This window comes from Erinaceus europaeus, chromosome X, assembly GCF_950295315.1.
Source record: "Erinaceus europaeus chromosome X, mEriEur2.1, whole genome shotgun sequence".
Lineage (NCBI taxonomy): Eukaryota > Metazoa > Chordata > Mammalia > Eulipotyphla > Erinaceidae > Erinaceus > Erinaceus europaeus.
The window spans coordinates 34,787,501-34,811,466 of record NC_080185.1 but is presented as its reverse complement, the minus strand read 5'-3'; positions in this window follow the sequence as shown (position 1 = coordinate 34,811,466).

The following is a 23,966-nucleotide window of genomic DNA, read 5'->3' as shown; positions in this document are numbered from 1 at the left end:
GATGAAATGGTATTTTAGGGGCCATAAAAGAGGGAAAGTTGCTTTAAAAAAACTTAAATGTCTTCTCCCTGACATTGAATAAATAGTTCTTTATAAGACTATAAATTAATAGGAGTATAGATTAACACCATTTTAACCACCAAATATCTGTGTCCCTACCCTCACACCCCTACAAGGGAGATGAAAATAAATTCATGAGCCATGTGACACATACCTAAAATAGACTTTTTAAGTTATTCCTACACAAGATCCCTAACTAATTTTGTATGTTCTATTCCTACCTTTGTTTTCCTGTTTGCTGAATAATTTTCTTTATGTCTTGCCACCTTTCAGCCACCAAGTTGTAGACACTACTATGATTTCATACTGACCTCTCAAGTTAGATGACCTCACCAATATGTCCTGGAACCTCATCTCTCCATAGTTCTACTCCACTTGGGAAAGACAGAAACAGACTAGGGGTATGGATGGATCTGCCAATGTTCATGTTCAGTGGAGAAGCAGTTACAGAAGCCAAACTTTCAGTCTTCTGCACCCCATGAAGAATTTTGGTCCATAAACCCAGAGAAAGATAAAGAATATGGCAGCTTCTTATGGAGGGGATGGGATATGGAATTCTGGTGGTAGGAACTGTGTGTAATTGTATCCCTATTATCTTAAAATCATGTTAGTCATTATTAAATCACGAAAGCAATTATTAAAAAAAAACATTAAATGTCATATGTAATTGTAAAAACAATAATGATAACCAAAATAATAATATATACTATATCAGTAATATAGTTCACATCCAATAGCCTTCATTGTAATTATGGGAAGCAATTGCCCTGAGTTTGACCATTGCACTGAAGAAAATGAAGTAGTGCACTTACAGTGAGTTAAGCTACCTAATCAGATTAGCTTTCAAGTGCTGATTAGTGCAAAATGCTTTCAAGAACATTGAATGGGAATGTACTTGTTCAGCTAAAAATATGGTATTGAAAAAATTAATGCTCTTTGATCTTTGAAGTTTCTAAAACCTCTCAAGCTTCTTGAGAAAGAGGTACATGTAAACGGAACGAACTTTGGAACAATATGGTAAACTTTATCTAAGAATCACTTTTAGAAATATACTTCCCCCACCTATGAACCTCTAATTTTGACAAGCGGGCTCAAGCTATTAAATAGAACAAGGAGAGTCTCTTCAACAAATGGTGTTGGAAAAATCGGATTGAAACATGCAGAAGAATGAAACTGAACCACAACATTTCAACACACACAAAAGTAAACTCCAAATGGATCAAGGACTTGGATATTAGACCAGAACTATAAAATACTTACAGAAGACTATTGGAAGCACCCTTTCCATCCAAGTTTTATAGACACACATCTGTATTACAAGGAAAACCAAAACAAAAATAAACCAGTGGGACTACATGAAATTTAAGTGTTTGCACCACAAAGGAAACTACCACCCAAACAAAGAGACTACTTACAGAATGGGAGAAGATCTTTACATACCATATATCAGACAAAAAGGTAATAACCAAAATAAATAAAGGGCCTACCAAACTGAATAACAACATAAAAAAATTACCCTGTCCAAAAGTGGGTATATATACACAATGGAATACTCTAAGCTATTAATAATAATAATATTGGATGGAGCTTGAAGCAATCATGTTAAGTGAGATAAGCCAGAAAGAGAAGGATAAATATGAGATGATTTCACTCATACACAGAAGTTGAGAAATAAGAACAGAGGGAAAATGCAAAACAGAACTTGGCTTGTGTTTGCTGTATTGCACCAAAGTAAAGGACTCAGGGGTGTGGTGGAGATCTTTCAGGTCCTGGTGTGTGATGGTAGAGGAGGACCTATGCTGGAGATGAGAGTGTTTTTCGGAAAACTGAGAAATTGTACACATGTTTCAATAGGTATTTACTGTGAACCCCTAACCCCCCTAATTAAAAAAAATATATAGTATCATACTGAACTTCTTGTGTTACTAAAATGTATAATATAAAATGTACTTGAGTAGTTTATGAAATTTGGAAAGTAGATACTATCCATCTTGGATCTCAAGTACATATTAATAAAGACATTGTTTTATTATTTAAATTGAAAAGGTCTTTGTTCTTATTCTTGTTCTCTTGCTATTTTAGTCTAGGAAAATGAAAGTTCAGTATTCTTTCCCTAGGCTATAATTTCTGGTGAGAATATTTTACATACATAGTTCCTTCAATCTTAACAAGAGCTATGCATTTTTGAAGTTATAGATGTGCAAAATGGGTAGTACATGACCTATGTAGTCTATCTCTTCTGTAAAATGTCTATGATATTTTATCTGTGACTGTAACTGAGCAAGAAAGAAGTCAAAAGACTCTTGCTTTCCTTCAGCCTACAGGCTTGGAAATGAACATTTACAAAACCCAACCTCTACATCAAAAATAATGAGAAGTCATTTACATAAGGACTTGGGCCAGATATGCCTGACAACAAATACCAGAGACTTGGCCTACATATCCTGGTTGAGTAAGAAAGGATCATCATCAGGCTTTTTACCAGGTGTACTTGCAAATTGGGCTGTGTGGCTGGACCCTGGAACCTTTAAAATGGGACAAGTAGTACAGGAAGGAAAGAGTGGATTTTTGGAATGCCCCCTCCCACCCTACCCTAGCCACTGCACATTGTTCATGATTGGGTTACAGTGCAGAGGAGCCAAGATGCTTATAAATGTTTTGTATATTTTTATAAATGAATTTCATCATGAATATGTTGGAACAAAAATATAACTACTTAGAAATTGAAACAGATTTCTAAGCTTGTGTCATATGTTTAATTTACCTTGATTTGCCAAGATATAAAAGCACCTTTTGGGTCTTGGTGGTGATGCACCTAGTTGAGAGCACATATTACAGTGCTTAAGGACCTAAGTTCAAACCTCTGATCCTCACCTGCAGGGGGAAATCTTTGCAAATGGTGAAGCAGTGCTGCAGGTGTCTCTCTGTCTTTTTCCCTCTCTATCACCCCTCCCCTCTTGATTTATGACTGTCTCTATCCAATAAACAAAGATAATGCAAACAAATTAAAAAATGAAATTATGAGATAAAAAGCACCTTTTAGTGATATAGCATTTAGAATAATATCTATTATTTTTTATCCAGACTGTAAAAAGAACACTTTAAGTACTATATAAAAAATGAACTACAAATAGGGAGAGTAGCAAAAGTTTATGGAAGAATCTTAGGGAAGAATTTGAACTGTCTTTCATTACAAGTCAGCAATTGGATAGTCAAAAAGTATTTATCGTATTTGATATTTGATCACATTCTCCTAAGGATTTTTCTCAGAAAAAAAATGATGTTAATATATTAAAATTATAGAATTTATTTCCAGAATATTTTTCTTAATTGCCTATTTAAATATGTCTTATATTCTCTAAATCTTTGCAAATGCGCACTTTTCTTTTTCAGTACATAGTTTAGGGAGGAATATTAAAGACTAAAGTGCTAAATGTTCTCATATGTTGTATATTTGTGTCAAATAGCAATTTACAAGATTAACCGAGTTAGCTAGAATGCATAAAAGTGCCATGCAAATACAATTAATATAAAAATAAACAAAACCAGCCTTTCCATAGGAAGGAATTTTCTAGAGATTTTTTTCGCTATGAAAACTTTACTTATGGACTTTTATTTTTAAAATTAAGATGAAGAGATAGTAAAGGAGCCCACAGCATCAAAACTTCCTTCAATGAGGCAGGGCCCAGACTGAAATCTGAGTCAAGCATGTGACAAAGTAACACATTATCCAGGTGAGCATTTCACCAGCCTTAATTTTGAAATCTTATGTCCTGTCCCATAAGTCTTTGCAATATAACTTGACTACATCTACCTCTCTTAAGCTTGCTTATACTGCTGATACTCTTGCCAGAATGGTCTTTTTTCAATCTCTGTCTTATTTCTTATTGTATGAAGCCCGAAACATTATTTTCTCCCTTTTATTTATTGTTTTATTTATTTATTCGTCTATTTATTTATTTATTATGTTTTTTACCAGATCACTGATCAGCTCTGGCTTATGGTGATGCAGGAAACTGAACTCGGAATCTTGGAGCCTGAGGCATGAGAGTTTCTTTGCATAACCATTATGCTATCTACCCCTACATTTCCTCCCTTTTTTTTTCTTTATTGGGGAATTAATGTTTTACATTCAACAGTAAATACAATAGTCTGTACATGCATAACATTTCCCAGTTTTCTATATAACAATAAAACCCTCACTAGGTCCTCTGTCATCCTTCTTGGATCTGTATTCTCCCCACTCAACCCACCCCAGAGTCTTTTACTTTGATGCAATATGCCAATTCCAGTTCAGATTCTACTTGTGTTTTCTTTTTTGATCTTGTTTTTCAACTTCTGCCTGAGAGTTAGATCATCCCACATTCATCCTTCTGTTTCTGACATGTTTCACTTAACATGCATTTTTCAAGGTTGGCTGAAAATGGTGAAGTCACCATTTTTTATAGCTGAGTAGTATTCCATTGTGTGTGTGTGTGTGTGTGTGTGTGTGTGTGTGTGTATATCAAAACTTGCTCAACCATTCATCTGTTGTTGGACACCTGAGTTGCTTCCAGGTTTTTGGTTATTACAAATTGTGCTGCCAAGAACATATGTGTACACAGATCTCTTTGGATGCGTGTGCTGGGTTCCTTAGGATATATCCCCAGGAGAGGAATTGCAGGGTCATAGGGTAGGTCCATTTCTAGCCTTCTGAGAGTTCTCCAGACTGTTCTCCACAGAGGTTGGACCAATTTACATTCCCACCAGCAGTGTAGGAGGGTTCCTGTGACCCCACAACCTCTCCAGCATTTGCTGCTGTTAATATTTTCTGATGTATGACATTTTCACAGGAGCGAAGTGGTATCTCATTGTTGTCTTTATTTGCTTTTCTCTGACAATCAATACTTGGTGGATTTTTTTCATGTGTTTCTCTGCCTTTTGGATCTCTTCTGTGGTGAATATTCTGTCCAAGTCCTCCCCCCATTTTTGGATGGGGTTATTTGTTGTCTTGTTGTTGAGTTTGGCAAGCTCTTTATATATGTTGGTTATTAAACTCTTGTCTGATGTATGGCATGTAAAGATCTTCTCTCATTCTGTGAGGGGTCTCTTGGTTTGGGTAGTGGTTTCTTTTGCTGTGAAGAATCTTTTTAATTTGATGTAATCCCATAGGTTTATACTTGCCTTAGTCTTTTTTGTAATTGGATTCGTTTCATTGAAGATGTCTTTTAAAATTTATGCGGAAGAGAGTTCTGCCAATATTTTCCTCTAAGTATCTTATAGTTTCTGGTCTAACATCCAAGTCCTTGATCCACTTGGAATTTACTTTTGTATTTGGTGAAATACAGTGATTCAGTTTCATTCTTCATGTTTCAACCCATTGTTTCCTCACCATTTGTTGAAGAGACTCTGATTTCCCCATTTAATAGTCTGGGCACCTTTGTCAAAAATTAGATGTCCATAGGTGTGGGGCCTCATTTCTGGGCTCTCAATTCTATTCCACTGGTCAGTGTGTCTATTCATGTCCCAGTACCAAGCAGTTTTGATGACAATGTCCCTATAATACAGTTTGAAATCTGGGAGTGTGATGCCTCCAGTTCTGTTCTTTTTTCTCAAGATTGTTTTGGCAATTCTAGGTTCCAGATAAACATTTGTCTAGAACTTCTTAAAACACAGACTGAGTCTTTTTAATACATAGGCTGTCTTTGATATGTTCTCTCCCAAAAGCCTAGACCAGGGAGAATAGAAGCAACCGATAGCACAACCAGATAAACATTTGTAGCATTTGTTCTATTCTCCTACAAAATGTGGCTTTGATCTTGATGGGGATAGCATTAAATTTGTAGATGGCTCTGGGTAGTATATTCATTTTGATGATGTTAATTCTTCCAACCCATGAACATGGAATGTCTTTCCACTTCTTTGTGTCTTTTTTAAATTTCCTTGAGTAGTTACTCATAATTTTTAGTATACAAGTCTTCCACTTCCTTGGTTAGGTTTACTCCTTGATATTTTATTTTTGTTGCTATAGTAAAAGGAATTGATTTCTGGATTTCAATTTCTTCTTAGTATTTGCATAGAGGAATGCCACTGATTTTTGAATGTTAATTTTGCACTCTGACAACTTACTGTATTGCCTGATTATATCCAAAAGCTTCTTGCTGGATTCCTTGGGTTTTTATATGTATACTATCATATCATCTGCAAATAGGGAGGGTTGGACATCTTCTCTTCCAATCTGTATGACTTTGATTCCTTGCTCCTGCCTGATTGCTATGGCAAGAACTTCCAACACTATGTTAAATAGTAATGGTGATAGTAGGCATCCCTGTCTAGTACCTGATCTGAGTGGAAACGCTTCCAGTTTTTCACCATTGATTATGATGTTGGCTGTAGGTTTGCTATATATAGACTCCACTATCTTCAGGAATTTTCCATCTATTCCCATTTTTGTAATGTTTTGATCATAAAGGGATGTTGTATTTTGTCATGGTAGATCACACTGATTGATTTACATATATTACACCAACCTTGAATGAATGCCTGTGATAAACCCCACTTGGTCATGATGAACAATCTTTTTAATATACTGCTGTATCCGGTTGGCTAGAACTTCGTTCAGATTTTTATATCTATGTTCATCAGAGATACTGGTCTGTAGTTTTCTTTTTTGGTTGTGTCCCTGTCTGCTTTTGGTATCAGAGTGATGTTGGCTTCATAGAATCTGGAAGAGAATATTCCAGTGTCTTCAATCTTCTGGAAGACTTTTAAAAGTAGAGGTATTAGTTCTTCTTTGAAGGTTTTGTAGAATTCATTTGTAAAACCATAAAAGTCCAGGACTTTTATTTTTGGGTAGATTTTTGATAACTGTTTCAATTTCATTAGCTGTGATGGGCCTGTTTATGTTGTCCACTTCCTCTTTACTTAGTTTTGGAAATTGGTAGGTATCTTGGAAATCGTCCATTTATTCCAGGTTCTCTAGCTTGGTGGCATATAGTTGTTCATAGAAGCCTCACATGATATGTTGAATTTCTGCAGTGTCTGTTGTGATATCCCCTCTTTCATTTAGTATCTGATTTATTTGGATATTCTCCCTTTTTTGTTATGTGAGTCTGGCTAAAGGTATGTTTATGTTGTTCACTCTTTTTGGAAAACCAACATTTACTTTTGTTGATCTTTTGTATGGCGTTCTTATTTTCAATATTATTGATTTCTGCCCTAACTTTAATGATTTCTGTCCTTCTGGTTGCTTTAGGGTTCCTTTGCTCTTCTTCTTCTATCTCTTTAACATGTGCAATCAGGCTGTTTATTTGTGCTTTTTCTTGTTTCCTAATGTGTGCTTGTATGGCTATAAACTTCCCTCTCAGTACTGTGTTAGCTGTTTCCCAAATATTTTGATAGCTTGTGTCTTCATTTTCATTGAACTCTTGAAACATTTTGATTTCTTCCTTTATTTCCTCTTTGACCCAGTAGTTGTTAAGAAGTGTACTGTTGAGCTTCCACATTTTGGGAGTATTCCTAATCTTTTATTGATTGTTAAGTATTAGTTTAATTCCACTATGGTCTGAGAAGATGCTTGGTGCCGGGCTAGCCTGAGGGTGTTTCTTCTTAGGCAAGGGCTCTCTGAGTTGGAGAGAACTCTGCCAGAGCCAACCTAGGCTGATACTTACTCAGTAATGCAGGAGAGGAACCAGGAACTCTCATGGCTGAGCTGGAATGCAATGCAATGCTGCCTTTATTGATCTGCCTTTGTATCTTCTGAAGGGCTAAGTGGCAGGTTGGGAAAGGAAATGGGTAGCATAGGGGGTGGGGAGGAAAATAGAGCATGAAAGTAGCAAGCTTTCATCTAACCAGATCGGGATTAAACCAATACCCTGCAGGCATAGTGGGTCTCAGGTAAAACTATGGTTAATAGACCACAGCATTAAGTAATGGAGCTGGGGGGAGCTGGCGTAATGCCCAACAGCTTGGGATGATTTTATTTATTATTTTATTTTATTTTTTTATTATCTTTATTTATTTATTGGATAGACACAGTAAAAAATTGAGAGGGGATGGAAGTATAGAGAGAGTGAGAGACAGAGAGACACCTGCAGCACTGCTTCACCACTTGTGGAGCTTTCCCCCTGCAAGTGGGGACTGGGGGCTCGAACCTGGGTCCTTGTGAATTGCGAACTGTAATATGTGCACTCAACCAGGTGCGCCACCACCCGGCCCCTTGGGATGATTTTAATGCCCTTGAATTTGATGATGCTGTCTTTGTTGCTTGACATATGGTCTATCCTTGAGAATGACCCATGTGGACTTGAGTAAAATGTTTATTCCAGTTTCTTGGGATGAATGACTCTGAAAATGTCCAATAGCTCTAGTTTATCTGTCTCTTGATTTAGCTCCCTTATGTCTTTATTGATTCTCTCCCTAGTTGATCTGTCCGGGTGAGAGAGTGGGGTATTGAAGTCCCCTACTATGACTGTGTTGCTGTTCATATATTGCTGTAGCTCTTTCAGTAGACGTTTGATGTATTTAAAAGGCTTCTCATTGGGTGCATAGATGTTAATAATTGTTAAGTCCTCTTGATTGACTGACACTCTGAGCATTAAGTAGTGTCGATTCCTATCTTTTTAAATCTTATTTTAAAGTCTATCATGTCAGATATGAGAATAGTTGTTCCTTCCCTTTTTTGTGGGCCATTGGCTTGTATGATAGTTTTCCATCCTTGCGCCGCCCCGTCACGACCATCAGAGAGACTGACAAAGTCATCTCCTCTGGACCTGCATTCAGACTTCAAAAAAGCTGGGCAGAAGGACAGGAATGGGTCAACGCATTCTCCCCCCGTTATTGCTACAAACAATTATACTGTCACAATTGATTAATAATGCTTTGGCAGTGCCTGGTGAGAATGGAGAGTCAAAAGCACCCCCTCTCCCTTACACAGGAACATATGTGAAAGTTACATTATTGAAAGTGGAGAAGGTGGGTCAGCATAGACGGACAAAACAAGTCATGTTATGACTTGCCCCTCATAGAAACAATACAGATATTGAGGCCTCCCAGGTACAAGTTGACGTATTAAAACAAAAAAAGATTAATAGTTAAACTGTACCAGACCTAGATGAACAGTGGTCCACGACTAGTCAGAGATCTGTACGCCCCCATAAAAGATTAATTGTAGAGATAGCCCTCAGCAAAAGTCTAAAACAATTCTGGGTATGACCTCCCCTGGGAACAAAACGATACAAAGTATTGTACCCATTCTTTACAGTTATGGGGGAATAACATGTAGCCTGCCAAAGCCACAAGACTATTGTTACTTCTTTATAAGCTGGTTGCTTAGGCAACCTAAATGTAACCTGAAAAAGGTATAAAAGCTAATGCAGTTTCACTATTAAAACGAGTCCAGATTCACCCTCCAATAGAGTGTGGTGTCTATCTGTTCTCCCTCACCGACTCCTGACCCACCTGGGAGGTTGCCTTCAAGACCCCTGACCCTCCTGCTGCTCATCCACTGAGTGGTCCGTGACAGGTGGCGCCCGAACAGGGACTTGGGGGGAAGACCATCCAGGTAAGATAGCAATCTAAACTATTAAGAAATTCAGGTCAAGATAGGACCCCGCACGTTAAGGGGACTGCAGCCCCACCGCTAGAAGTAGCGGTTTCATAGGAAGCGGGAAGGTAACATGGGGCAGGAGAGCTCAAAAAATGAAGAGCTCTTCCTCTCGGTCCTCTAGCAGATGCTGCTGGGATGAGGAATTAGGGTACCCCACAAAGAGCTAAAGCAATTCTTAACATTTATTAAGAAAAACAGTCCATGGTTCCCAGAAGAGGGAAAATTATCATTAGAAGACTAGAAAAGAGTAGAAAAAGATCTGAAAAAACTTTACTCAGAACATGGGCCCAGCGAGGTTCCAGCTATAACATTCTCTTTATGGACCCAGCTGAGAGACTTATTAAGAGACAAATCAGAGTATGAATGTTTGGTAGAAGAAACACAGTCTAATCCTAAAAAAAAATAAAGGCTATGGAGCTCTTGAAGAACAAGTTAGTCGCCCACTACTAGAGAAGTATAAGTGACAAAATGATGACTGGTTAGATCCTGAAGAAGAGGCAAAATTAGATGATGAGGCCGCCCATTGTCATAATGATGATGACGGTCTTTTGCCCACCATCCCTATGGCCACGGTGCCTCCCTTGAAGTTCAAAGACAGACAGGGAGGACGTAAAGTCCCTGCTAATGCTGGGTTTATGGCCGCCGTAAAAGAGACAAGAAGAGAAGGGGATGTTGGGTTCCTCTTCCCAGTAATATCATTAGATGATGAACCAGAGTAGGAGCCTTTACCATTAAAAATGTTAAAGGAATTAGCTCAGACAGTTCAGTCCACAGGAGCTTCCTCACCATACACTTTACAAATAGTAAAAACGGTGGCAACTATGTGGTTAACTCCCTACGACTGGCAACAAACAGCCCAGTCAGTTTTGAAGCCAGGACAATATATTTTGTGGAGAACAGAGTTTGAAGATCAGGCCAGAATTTACTTGCAACAGACATTGTTTAAAAGAAGCAGGGGCCCCAAGCCAACATTCTCTATGTTAATGGGCAGAGATGACTGGGGAGATCCCCGGCAGCAGATGAAAATTCCCAGAGAGTCCCTACAAGCTATTTCTAAGATAGCTGTCTCGGCGTGGTGTAAAATACCACAGCCTGAGGAGAAGGTTTCGGTTCTCTCTGATATCAGGCAGAGACCAGAAGAGCCTTTTGAAAAATTTATTACTAGGTTAGAAGAGACTGTAAAAAAAATGATGCCTGAGTCAGAGAGAGCAAAAATTTTATTAAAACAATTGGCTTGAAAAAATGCCAACACAGTCTGTAAAGACTTGCTACAGCCATTAAAAAGGACAGGGACAATAGAAGATTTTATCAAGACATACATAGACGTGTCTCCTGCAGTTATTCAGAGAACGGCCATGACAGCTGCCCTACAAGGACAGACCCTGCCGAAATTCATTAAAAACAAAAACGCAGAGAGAAGACAAAAAGAAAAGTGTTTCAAGTGTGGCCAGACAGGACACTTTGAGAGAGAGTGTCCCCAAGGTAGAGGATAAAACCGGGGGCCTGGACCCCCACCTGGTCTGTGCCCATGGTGCCAAAAGAGACTCCATTGGAGGAGAGACTGCAGGTCTAAAACTCAAAAGATGGGACCCCACAAAAAGATTTAAAAAACTCCATCACCCAAATGTGGTAATCTAAAAATAAAAATTATTTTGCTAAAGTAAATAGATATGTAAGGTAAAAGCCTAAGTATTTAAACTGACTAACTTCTTAGAGGTGTCAACGTGACAATTCTTCATCTCCAAATTAAAATACAAATTATATGTATGTTTTTAAATCAGAGAGGTTCTGAGACATAATAGAGGGCCCCCATGATGCCCTGTGAAACTATTTCTGTGAAAATTAGTCCACAACAAAATTTGTTGTTTGTTTGACACTGTAAATCTTCTGAAAAACATTGTCACAAATGTGTGTTGACTCTTTAAATAATTTGAGTTTGTTTAGAGTTTAAAATAAAATTAATTTAAAAAATCAATATACTTTAGTTAAATTTGGTGTAAAAAACCTAACATTCAGAGATTGATAGATAAGGTTAAATAAGCTAGACTTTAGATTTACTTCCTTTAAAATTCAAACTGAGCCTTTTAAAATAGATATCACACACTTAGGGTGTGTCTCAATTTTAACTGAGTGTGACAAAAGACTAAAAGAGATATTATTGATATATATATATATATATATATATATATATATATATATATAAAGTTGTCTAGTACCTTCTCACTTAAAAAGATAAAATAAACCTAGATAAACAAAAAACATAACTTGTCAATGGTTATGCTGATTAATTTCATGCCTAGAGCTTTTGCTCTGGTACCCTTCTTTTTTTTAAAATTTTTTATTTAAGAAAGGATTAGTGAACAAAAGCATAAGGTAGGAGGGGTACAACTCCACACAATTCCCAACACCCAATCCCCATAACCCACCCCCACCCATGGTAGCTTTCCCATTCTCTATCCCTCTGGGAGCATGGACCCAGGGTCGTTGAGGGTTGCAGAAGGTAGAAGGTCTGGCTTCTGTAATTGCTTCCCTGCTGAACATGGGCATTGACTGGTCGGTCCATACCCCCAGTCTGCCTCTCTCTTTCCCTAGTAGGGTGTGACTCTGGGGAAGCTGAGCTCCAGGACACATTGGTGGGGTCTTCAATCCAGGGAAGCCTAGCCAGCATACTGGTGGCATCTGGAACCCGAGTAATGAAGCTGAAGGGTTGTCATTCCACACGTGAAGTCTCTGGATACATTCTGAGGTGAAGCATGTTGAGGTAGCAATCGTTGCTTTGGTTAGGTTGTGATCGGCAGATGCAATGTTATTTGGTTTGGATTGGGAGATGCCTACGGGAAAGTGGGCCCTATCCAAGGGTTCCAGGACTGGGGGAAGTAAGGGCTCTATAGTGAAGATGTGAGGTTCCTGCTGTCTTAGGGTTCAAAAAGACAATCAATAGTTAATATTATCATCACATTATTTGTTAATTGGGTTAACTTTGAAAAGTCCCTTTGTTATGGTTTGCTGGACAGTACCCAGTATCTTGTATATAGCTGTGCTATTGGAAGCTTCTAATCTACTTGGTCTAGGCTTTTGAGAGAGTCCGCATATCAAATGCATAGCCTATATATTAAAAAGATTCAGTTTGTCTTTTGAGAAACTTTGAGACATACAAATGATTTCCCCCTCTCATATTAATTAGCTACTGATTTATATGTCTACATTTTGCTAGGAGTGTACATAAACACCATTCCCACCACCAAAGGACTGTGACCCATCCCTCCCGCCCACTCCCACCCCCCACTGGCCCAGGAAGCTACATGCCTACCCCTCACCACTGGGTTTTTACTTTGGTGCCCTACTTACAATTTGATCAGGTCCTGCTTTTAGTTGCCCTTTCAGATCTTCTTAGCCAGCTTCTGTTGATGAGTGGGATCATCCCATACTCATCTTTATCTTTCTGACTTAGTTCACTTAACATAATTCCTTCTAGCTCTGTCCAAGATGGATCAGAGAAGGTGGGTTCGTTGTTCTTGATAGCTGCATAGTATTCCAATGTGTACATATACCACAGCTTTCTCAGCCACTCATCTGTTGTTGGGCACCTGGATTGCTTCCAGGTTTTAGCTATTATGAATTGTGCTGCTATGAACATAGGAGTACAGACCTCTTTTTGGTTGGGTGTTATGGAGTCCTTGGGGTATAACCCCAGGAGAGGAATTATTGGAAGGTCCAATAATTCCAAGGTCATATGGAAGGTCCATGTCTAGCCTTCTGAGAGTTTTCCAGACTGCTCTCCACAGAGGCTGTACCAATTTACATTCCCACCAGCAATGTAAAAGGGTTCCTCTGTCCCCACATCCTCTCCAGCATTTGTTGCTGCTGTCCTTTTTGATGTATGCCATTCTTACAGGAGTGAGGTGGTATCTTAGTGTTGTCTTGATTTGCATTTCTCTGATAATCAGTGACCTAGAGCAGTTTTTCATATGTTTGTTAGCCTTTTGGATCTCCTCTGTGGTGAAAGTTTTGTTCATTTCCTCTGCCCATTTTTGGATGGGGTCATTTGCTTTTTTGCGGCTAAGTTTGCTGAGCTCTTAATATATTTTGGTGATTAGTTTCTTGTCTGATGTCTGGCGTGTGAAGATCTTCTCCCATTCTGTGAGGGGTCTCTCTGTTTGTTTAATAGTTTCTTTGGATGTGCAGAAGCTTTTCAATTTGATGTAGTCCCATTGGTTTGTTTCTGCTTTGGTCTTCCTTGTAATTGGGTTTGATTCATCAAAGATGTCCTTGAGGTGTATGTGGGAAAGTGTTTTACCGATGTTTTCCTCTAAGTATTTGATTGTTTCTGGTCTGACATCTAGGTCTTTGATCAATTTGGAGTTGATTTTTGTTTCTGGTGAGATAAAGTGGTTCAATTTCATTCTTCTGCATGTTTCAACCCAGTTTTCCCAGCACCATTTATTGAAGAGAGCCTCCTTTTTCCATTTAATCCTTTGGGCCCCCTTATCAAAGATTAGATGCCCATAGGTGTTGGGATTTACTTCTGGGCTTTCAATTCTGTTCCACTGGTCTGTATGCCTATTTTTGTTCCAGTACCATGTTGTTTTGATGATGATGGCTTTATAATATAGTTTAAGGTCTGGGAGTGTGATGCCTCCAATTCTGTTTCTTTTCCTTAAGATGGTTTTGGCAATTCTAGGTGTGTTCAGGTTCCAGATAAATGATTGTAGTATTTGTTCTATTCTCTTAAAGAAGCCTGGTGGAACTTTGATGGGTATTGCATTAAATTTGTATATGGCTTGGGGGAGAATATTCATTTTGATGATATTTATTCTTCCAATCCATGAGCATGGGATATCTTTCCATTTCTTGTTATCAGTTTCTATCTCCTTGAGTAGCGACTCATAGTTTTCAGTATACAAGTCTTTCACTTCTTTGGTCAACTTTATTCCTAGGTATTTGATTGATTTTGCTGAAACAGTAAAAGGGAGTGATTTCTGGATGTCTTCTTCTTCAGATTTAGTGTTTGCATAAAGAAATGCCACTGATTTTTATACATTGATTTTGTAGCCTGATACCTTGCTATATTGCCTAACAACTTCCAGTAATTTTCTACTGGATTCTTTAGGTCTTTCTATGTATACTATCATATCATCTGCAAATAGTGAGAGCTTGACTTCTTCCCTTCCAATCTGTATCCCTTTGATTTCTTTCTCTTGCCTGATTGCTATGGCAAGAACTTCCAATACTATGTTGAAGCGTAACGGTGACAGTGGACAGCCCTGTCTAGTCCCCGATCTGAGGGGGAATGCTTTCAGCTTCTCTCCATTGAGTATGATGTTGGCTGTAGGTTTGCTATATATACACTCCACTATCTTGAGGAATTTCCCATCTATTCCCATTTTCTGTAGAGTTTTGAGCATGAATGGGTGTTGGATTTTGTCAAAGGCTTTCTCTGCATCTATTGAGATAATCATGTGGTTTTTGGCTTTGCTTTTATTGATGTGATGAATGACATTGATTGATTTACGGATGTTGAACCAGCCTTGCATTCCTGGGATGAATCCCACTTGGTCATGATGAACAATCTTTTTGATGTGTTGCTGTATCCGGTTGGCCAAGATCTTGTTTAATATTTTGGCATATCTATGTTCATCAGAGATATTGGTCTGTAGTTTTCCTTTTTTGTTCTGTCCCTATCAGCTTTTGGTATCAGGGTGATGTTGGCTTCATAAAAGGTGGAAGGGAGTATTCCTGTTTCTTCAATCTTATGGAATAGCTTAAGAAGTATGGGTATTAACTGTTTCCTGAAAGTTTTGTAGAATTCATTTGTGAAGCCATCTGGTCCAGGACTTTTGTTGTTGGGGAGATTCTTAATAACAGTTTCAATTTCTTTGTCTGTGATTGGTGCATTTAGATTTTGTAGTTCTTCTTGGTTCAGTTTTGGAAGGGCATAGGTTTCTAGGAATTGTTCCATTTCTTCCAGATTCTCTAGCTTGGTGGCATGTAGTTCTTTATAGAAGTTTCGCAGAATTCTCTGGATTTCTGTGGTGTCAGTTGTGATATCTCCTGCATCATTTACAATTCTATTAATTTGAGTCTTCTCTCTTTTTTGTTTGGTGAGTCTGGCTAGGGGTTTGTCAATTTTGTTTAATCTTTCAAAGAACCAACATTTGGCTTCATTGATCTTTTGTATGGTTCTTTTATTTTCGATGTTGTTTATTTCTGCTCTAACTTTAGTGATTTCTGTCCTTCTGGTTGCTTTAGGGTTCCTTTGTTCCTCTTCCTCTAAGTCCTTGAGGTGTGTAGTAAGTTCGTTCATTTGGGCTTCTTCTTGGTGTTTAATATGTGATTGTATAGCTATAAGTTTCCCTCTCAGTACTGCTTTCGCTGTGTCTCAAATATTTTGATAGGTTGTTTCTTCATTTTCATTAGTTTCCAGGAACATTTGAATTTCCTGTTTGTGTGAGTCTCTGACCCAGTGGTTCTTAAGGAGCATGTTGTTTAGTTTCCAAATTCTATGTCTTTTAATAGTTTTCCATTTGTTTTTAAAAGTTAGTTTTACTCCACTGTGGTCTGAGAAGATACTTGGGATGATTTAAATGCTCTTGAATTTATTGATGCTGTCTTTGTTGCCTAACATGTGGTCTATCCTTGAGTATGTGTTATATGGATTTGAAAAGAAGGTGTATTCCAGTTTTTTGGAGTGGAGGAGTCTGAAAATGTCCAAGAGGTCTAGTCTGTCAATCTCTTCATTCAATTCTCTTGTATCTTTATTGGTTCTCTGCTTTGTTGATCTGTCTAAGTGTGAGAGTGGGGTATTGAAGTCTCCCACTATTATTGTATTACTATTGATGTATTTTTGAAATTCTTTCAATAGGTGTTTAATGTATTTAGATGGTCCCTCGTTGGGTGCATAGATGTTAATAATTGTTAAGTCTTCTTGGCTGATTGATCCTCTAATCATTATGTAATGTCCTTGCCTATCTTTTCTTACTTTATTTAATTTAAAATCTATCGTGTCTGAGATGAGAATGGCTGTTCCTGCCCTTTTTTGTGGACCGTTAACCTGTATGATAGTTTTCCATCCTTTCACTTTAAGTCTGTGTTTATCTTGTTGTGACAGATGGGATTCTTGCAAGCAGCATATGGTTGTGTTATGTTTTCTGATCCATCCCCCCACCCTGTGCCTTTTGATGGGTGAGTTTAAGCCATTGACATTTACTGATATTATGGATTTAATGTATTGTAGTGCCATTGTTCTAAAAAACTATTTGTTTACTCTGATATATTACAAGTATTATAGTGATGTTCTTGTTTATAAGAGGTCTTTTAGTACCTCTTTCAGGGCCGGCTTGGTGATAGTTGCCTCCTTTAACTGTTGTTTATCTAAGAAGGTTTTGATCCCTCCATCTAGCTTGAATGAAAGTCTAGCAGGATATATTATCCTTGGTTGAAACCCTTTTTCATTCAGGCCTCGATAGATATCTTGCCACTCCCTTCTGGCTTTTAGAGTTTGAGTTGAGAAATCTGCAGAAAGTCTTATGGGTTTTCCCCTGTATGTGACTTTTTGTTTCTCTCTTGCAGCCTTTAGGATCCTTTCTTTATCCTTACTTCTTCTCATTGTGACTATGATGTGTCTTGGTGTTTTCAGGTCTGGGTTGATTCTGTTTGGTGCTCTCTGGGCCTCTTGAATCTTGATGTCCTTTCTGTTATTCAGGTCTGGGAAATTTTCTTGTATTATTTCCTCTAGAATGTTTGCTTCCCCTTCCTCTCTTTCTTCCTCTGGCAGGCCAATTATATGAATGTTACTTCTTTTGAGATCATCCCATATGTCTCTGTTGTTGTTTTCAGTGTCTCTCAATCTCTTCTTAAGCTCTTTCACCTCTTTCTTAGTTTTCTCTAACTCATCCTCTGTCTGACTAATTCTGTTTTCTGCTTCTGTTAGTCTGCTTTCCCTTGCCTCAGCTTCTTTCTTCATTACAGCTATTTCAGCTTTCAGTTCTCTAATTGTCTCAAGATAATCAGTATTTTCCTTGGGGGTCTCAACTGTTGTTTCCCGAATACTGCCATTCCTTTCCTCCAATGTTGTTTTCATTTCTGTGATTAATAAGTTTATTATTGCTTGCATACTTTTCTTATCTATGGTTACTTCTGACTGATTTGTGGTTTCTTCTGTGCTCTTGTCTTCATTCATTGGGGTAGCAGTTTTATTTGTTTTTAATCTACCCATTTTTTTTATTTATGTGTTTCTCTCTCTTTTTTTATTAATGCTCTGTTGTTCCTCAGTTGTTGTGTTTGGAGCACAAGTAACACTGTACTAAATACCTTTATGACAATTGCACTCACCAACCTCCGGAATTACAGTAGCAACTGAAGTAAGTATTGAAGGAGTTTAATCGTTACCAGTTAGCCAAACAATTTCTCCAGTCAGTGAAAAAATAGTAACCAAATCCCAGTGAAGAAAGAGAAAAGAAAGAGAGGATAGCAAGAATAGACAGTTATGCAAATCTACTATCCAGTGTATATTCTAGGGGTAACAAGAGTGTAAAAGGAACTAGAGCAGAGATACACATATAGAGAGTCCACTCTGGGTCAGATTTCTTCCCCAAAGTAATTCACAAATTCAGAAAGGCAAAGAAGAAAGAAGTGTATGACAAGATAAAAAAAATAAAAAAGAGATAGAGAGAGATAAGAGAGAGAAAAGGGAGAAGATAAGAAGGAGGTTTGTAATTAAAGAGCAGTGCGAGGAACTACCCAAATGTGTATCAGTGAGTTTTAAAAAAAAAAAAACACCCTGTTTGGTGGTATGGGGTATCCTGCTAGTAGCTGGTCCCAGGCATTGCTTATGGGGGGGGGGGGCGTCGGGAAGGATGTATGCTTGAAAATTAAAAGGAAGAAAAAAGAATTTTTCCCCCTACTCTAATTCTTAACCTAAATTAAGTTATAGACACCTCCTTGGTGTCACCGCTATGGCCCCTTACTGGCTGGCCTGCTAAAGGCAGAAAATCCTATTGTTTACACGAGATGTGTCTGGAGCTCAAAGGCTAGCCGCTTCTCAGTCCGCCATCTTCCGGGAAACCCCCCCCTCCAGACTTTTTTAAAGGATTTCTCAAAAATGAAAACTAGCTCCAAGTCCTTTGATCCAATGAGAGCTATACTCAAGAAGTCTTTGGATCCGCTCTCAGGTTTGCGGTGGACCCTGGAGACTCCCAAGGGAAAGCCCCCAAGCTAAAGTGCTCTCTCCGGGTCCTCTGCCTGCCGCGCTCTGCAACCGGCGGAGGAGCCGCCTTCCTGGGCGGGCGGAGGACAATGCCCGTGCGCTCGCCTTGCCCGGCACCCTGAGAATTATGGAACCCCGCTAGTCCGTGTCACCTTTACTCTAATTCTTAACCCAAATTAAATTGTACTCACTTTTTGGTGTCACCTCTTATTAACTGGCCTGCTAAAGGCAGAAAATCCTATTGTTGCCGACGATGCGATCAGAACGCTCGCTGTTAGCGACTTCTCAGTCCGCCATCTTCCTCCAGCAGTCTCTGGTACCCTTCTATATATCTTTCCACATTTAAAAATATCTAATTTATTTCAAGACAATGTCAAAAGTCTATTTTTGATACATACATATGTTTCTGATCTGATAAAAAGTTTAATATTTGATAAATCCTTATTAAACAAAATTAGTCTAAAGATGTCATAATAAGATGGTATAAAAGTAAAAGATTATTTTAAACATATATGACTTTTATAATGAGTAAAGTACTATGATCCTAACATTAAACTAAGTTCTAATAATATGCTTAAATTGTTTAAGTGATTTTAAAATTATACTACAAAGATGATAATCATTTTATTGTTAAAAAGGCCTTCTAAAATTATATAAATATATTTAAACAAATTCTAAGTCATTAGATTATCAATTTTAATATTTTTCCTGGCTTTGTGTATGTCTTGCTGGTCACAAATAAAAGACTATAACCATGACAAGCCTTCACATAAAAAAACCAGCCTTTCATATAGTAAAAAGCTTTCTTAAAATAAAAAATTCCCTATATGTAGCCCAATTTCAGTTTATGTGACTTAACATTGTTTTTATGTTTTTCCAAAGATAACAAAATCTCAGCTGATTCCAACAGCCTTAATAGTCTTTACTGATAGATCGTCCTCAAAGACAAGACCACAGACTCCACACAACATTCTTGGTGGAACACTCTTTACTATTAATATTTTAATTAAACACACACAAAAAAATCTGCCAGTGATGGGTTCTGAAAAACTACAACTAAAAGTAGATATACACTGGTTAAATAAAAAGACCCCCTGTCAGGGTCCTAAAAAAGACCAGATCCCGTCCTCATATAGAGACAAGGACATGTTTGTGTTTTGTCCTATACAGATAATAAAGCCCGCTGGACACCAGAGAGGTCCATCCAACAAATAGAAAAAAAAAAATGCCTACAGATGCCAAGACCTATAAAAATTGACAAAAAAGATAAAAAAGCTGAGGCTTGAGATCACCCCAACATTGTTGATAATGATTATACAAAAAAAATTAAGCTCATGATCTTCTCCCCATATGGGGTCGCTGCCATAGTAGTTATAGAACACTATGTGTTACTCCTTTGCCTTATAATTCCTCCACTCCCTGAGATAAGACTAAGAACCAGCTTATAGACATTTGACAACACAATGATATTTCCCATGACATTGATACCCTTCAAGCCCAGATTAGTACCATAAGCGCTTCCTCCCTAGATACCCCAGATGTTTAAAAATTTGCCCAATCTCTAAAAGAGGATTTGACATCTCTCAATCATATTAATTGACAACATATTCTCATATCACTGAGAGACATTGTTTTCATACTAATAACTGTTCTGCTTATTCTTCCAATCCTCTTCAAGCTCCTCTCCAGATCCATCAGACAGCTCCAAACCAAATTCCACCGCTTTAAACTAAATAAAAAAGAGGGAGATGCACCGCCCCGTCATGACCACCAGAGAGACTGACAAAGTCATCTCCTCTGGACCTGCATTCAGACTTCAAAAAAGCTGGGCAGAAGGACAGGAATGGGTCGACGCATTCTCCCCCCATTATTGCTACAAACAATTATACTGTCACAATTGATTAATAATGCTTTGGCAGTGCCTGGTGAGAATGGAGAGTCAAAAGCACCCCCTCTCCCTTACACAGGAACATATGTGAAAGTTACATTATTGAAAGTGGAGAAGGTGGGTCAGCATAGACGGACAAAACAAGTCATGTTATGACTTGCCCCTCATAGAAACAATACAGAGATTGAGGCCTCCCAGGTACAAGTTGACATATTAAAACAATAAAAGATTAATAGTTAAACTGTACCAGACCTAGATGAACAGTGGTCCACGACTAGTCAAAGATCTGTACGCCCCCATAAAAGATTAATGGTAGAGATAGCCCTCAGCAAAAGTCTAAAACAATTCTGGGTATGACCTCCCCTGGGAACAAAACGATACAAAGTATTGTACCCACTCTTTACAGTTATGGGGGAATAGCATGTAGCCTGCCAGAGCCACAAGACTATTGTTACTTCTTTATGAGCTGGTTGCTTAGGCAACCTAAATGTAACCTGAAAAAGGTATAAAAGCTAATGCAGTTTCACTATTAAAACGAGTCCAGATTCACCCTCCAATAGAGTGTGGTGTCTATCTGTTCTCCCTCACCGACTCCTGACCCACCTGGGAGGTTGCCTTCAAGACCCCTGACCCTCCTGCTGCTCATCCACTGAGTGGTCCGCGACACATCCTTTCACTTTAAGTCTGTGTTTGTCTTGTTGAGTTATGTGGGTTTCCTGTAGAAAGCATATTTCTGGGTTGTATTTTCTGGTCCATCTTCCTACTCTGTGTCTTTTAATAGGTGAATTCAGGCCACTGACATTTATTGATATCAAAGACTGAAGATACTTTAATGCCATGCTTGTAGAGTTTTAGTGTTCAGATATATGGCCTATTTATGGTGGTCTGACTGTTTATAGGAGACTTTTCAGAACTTCTTTTAGGGTAGGCTTGGTGATAGTTGATTCCTTCAACTGTTGCTTGTCTAAGAAGGTTTTTATGCCTCCATCTAGTCTGGATGACAGTCTAGCTGGACACAGTATTCTTGGTTGAAAGCTTTTCTCATTGAGTACTTGATAGATACCTTGCCATTCTCTTCGGGCCTGTAGTGTTTGTGTGGAGAAGTCTGCTGCTAATCTTATGGGTTTTCCTCTGTAGGTGACTCTTTGTTTTACTCTTGCAGCCTTCAGGATCCTTTCTTTATCCTTATTCCTTTCCATTCTAAATATGACGTGTCTTGGTGTATTTAAGTCTGGGTTAATTCTGTTTGGGACCCTCTGGGCTTCTTGAACCTTTATGTCTTTGATGTTGTCAAGACTAGAGATGTTTTCAGCTATTATAGCCTGAAGAATGCTTTCTTTTCCTCCCTCTCTTTCTTCCTCTGGTAAGCCAATAATGCGTATATTGTTTCTTTTGAAGTCATCCCATAGGACTCTGTTGTTGTTTTCAGTATCTCTTAATCTCTTACTTCCCTTTTAGTTGTCTCTAATTCGTCCTCAATCTTGCTCATTCTGTCTTCAGCTTGATTGATTCTATTCTCTCTCCCCTCTACTCTTTTCTGGATTTCATCTATTTTATTACCCTGTTCTGATACTGTTTTAGCTTGTTCAGCTAGTTGTGTTCTTAGCTCATCGATTTCAGCTTTCAGCTCTCTAATAACCTTGAGATAATTAGTGTTTTCTTCCATAGTCTCATTTGTTGTTCCTGTATTTCCGATTACAATTTTTTCAAATTCTTTACTCACTCCTGTTATTATTTCCTTAGCTAATGTTTGGATGTTGACCTCATTATTTTGTGCTTCACCCTTTAAGGGGCTTTTAGCTGGACTCTTGTCCTGGTTCATTTCTCCAATATTTCTTCTTGTTGACTTAACCATTTTTTTAAAAAAAATTTATTATCTTTATTTACTGGATAGAGACAGCCAGAAATCAAGAGGGAAGGGGGTGATAGAGAGGGAGAGAGGCAGAGAGACACCTGCAGCCCTGCTTCACCGCTCATAAAGCTTTGCCCCTGCAGGTAGGGACCGGGGGCTTGAACTCAGGTCCTTGCATATTATAATACGTGCTCTCAACCAGGTGCGCCACCACCCGGCCCTGGATTAACCATTTTATATATTATGTTATGAGTTCCCTCTCTCAGTACTTTTCAAATTACTGATCATTTTTGCTTGGATTGACTTATGTCTAAGTAAGGTAATTAAAGGGTTCATAGTGGTAGAAGTTAACAATTGTTTCAATATTATTTTAATCCCTGATTTGGAGCTCAGTGGCTTAAAATCCTCTTTTTTGCTTTTTCTTCCCTGTAGGCTATGGGAGCCTGAGGTCTTTTAAACTATAAGTAGACTTCTTAGCTTAATCATTGACTCCTGACCAAGAGATAAAGCAGGGTGTGGCAGAGATAATCCAGTAGTTATGCAAAGAGACTTTCTCAGCCCCACTGCTATGCCACTGAGGTATAGTTATTCTCTTGAGTTTTCTGGTTATATCTCTGTTCCCTAGAGTCTCTCCATGCTGCTTCTCCAGATTCTGAGGGCAGTAGCAGTGGAGAATCAGAGTTGCACTTGGTGAGTCTCAGGGGATTCATCTCCTCTCTTCAGCCATCCCCTTGTTGGTGGAATAGATTGGAGGTGGTGTCTCTGATAAACTGCCTGACTATTACCAGCCACTTAATCTCTCCCTAGGCCCCTCTCTTTCCACCAGCCACACATGTTTGCAATCACTGGTGATTTGGTGGGTTCCTGAAGTCATTCTAGTCCTGTCTTGTTTTGGTCCCATGTGGTCTCCTTTGGTATTCCTAATTGATTCCATTTTCTCCTTTTTATACCTGGTTAGTTCCTACAACTATACAGACTGTAGTTCAGTTGTACTTCCAACAATGAAGCCTTCACTTTACCAGGAGATAGCTCAGTAATACTCCATGGGGTTTGCATGGAAGAGGTTCCTAGTACTACCCTCAGCAGCACCAATAGCCATAGCTGAATAGTGTTATAGTCAAACAAACAAGTATTCTGTGGGTTTCCTATACACATAAGCTCTTATCACCATATTTTTTCACAGTACTTACTCATAATTGAATTTTTTTCCTTTAACAATTATTTTCAGAGATGGAGGGTCGTATACCCGGTGAAGTGCACATAGTACAAAGTGCAAAGACACAGCCAAGAATAAGGTTCGAGCCCCTGATCCCCACCTGCAGCGAATATGCTTCACAAGCAGTGAAGCAGGTCTACAGGTAGGTGTTTCTCTTTC